We start from the raw sequence: 1170 nt of genomic DNA, 5'->3' as shown, positions 1-1170 counted from the left end.
ACGGTTTACACGAAACGCTTCACGGTTTGCACGAAACGCTGCACGGTTTACACGAAACGCTACACGGTTTGCACGAAACGGAAAGCGCACGAAAGCCACACGCTTTTTTGGGGTAGTAGCACGTCTCAGGGTCTGTATATTGTATAACTTAGTGGATTTTTTTTTCGGTGTAGCCTTCACATACCTGCATAATCTAGCCTCATCATGTTGAAGATAACAAAAAAAATTTGAATCTAACTTTAAAAATTTTTGTCATATAGCAATTTTCAGTACTTTTCTCTAACACATTTCTTTAATATATGAAACAGGTGTATGTGTGTTTTATAATAACACACAACTTCAAACAGATAACAACATAAATTGTAGCCAATCCTCTTCGTGCCCTGGCCGATTTCTCTCCTCAAAGGCCCACCTATGTAAGTAGAAATAATTTCATCGCCTACAGTCTGTATTTTTATCTTTTTAATATGTAGAATAAAAATTATGAAAATAATATAAAGAATAAAAATGTATTGCTATTGTAGACGATCCTTGTAAATCAATCGAATTAACATCAACAATTCCATCAACCAATAAAACAGTGACTTTTGTTCCTGAAGATAATTCAGAAGTGCATACCACTGTCTTCATGTAAGTACACTTTAAATTATGACATTGCACGCTTTTATTTCGTTTTGCAGTGTGTATAGATAAATGGGTTCATTGAATTTTAATTCATTAAATCTTTTAGATTAGTTGCGGTTACAATACTTTTTTGTATTGGATTGGCATTTTTCATTCTAAAGAGATGGAAAGACAGACATAGAATGAATATAACAGGTTGGTACATAATAATTTAAAAGTAACTACAAATAGTTCAATATAATAAATGATGAAAAATTAATTTCAATACACTTTCAAAAGATCATTAAAAATAATCATTTCAGGTCTTTCCTATTGAATGTTCGTGTGTTATAAATTGTCGTATATAATTCTTCAAGTACATTTAAGGGCAATGTTACGATCTTGATAAACCGATCTCCTGCAAGGCAAAGCGTTCATTGGATTTTTGTATTGTTTTACACATTGAAGCTTAAAATATTATGCTATCTTAAGTGTATTACAATTTTAAAACTTAAGTAAGGAGGCGTTGTCAATTAACACGGGAACGTAGTCTATGACGTCACACAA

The 1170-nt window shown here is 32.0% G+C and overlaps 1 long non-coding RNA gene across 1 annotated transcript; it reads left to right on the top strand.

Moving 5' to 3' along the window:
* Nucleotides 1-307: 307 nt before the first annotated feature.
* On the top strand, nt 308-822 carry LOC134262203 (uncharacterized). The gene is made up of 3 exons (XR_009990975.1): nt 308-416; nt 525-630; nt 731-822. It is a non-coding gene; the product is annotated as an uncharacterized LOC134262203 (long non-coding RNA).
* The last annotated feature ends 348 nt before the right edge of the window (nt 823-1170 follow it).

The sequence above is a fragment of the Saccostrea cucullata genome, unplaced genomic scaffold, assembly GCF_032062105.1.
Source record: "Saccostrea cucullata isolate Sc308-1 unplaced genomic scaffold, CSIRO_AGI_Scuc_v1 ctg11854, whole genome shotgun sequence".
NCBI classification, from domain to species: domain Eukaryota; kingdom Metazoa; phylum Mollusca; class Bivalvia; order Ostreida; family Ostreidae; genus Saccostrea; species Saccostrea cuccullata.
The sequence above is the reverse complement of the archived record's forward strand: the minus strand, read 5'-3'. Positions and strand labels throughout refer to the sequence as shown.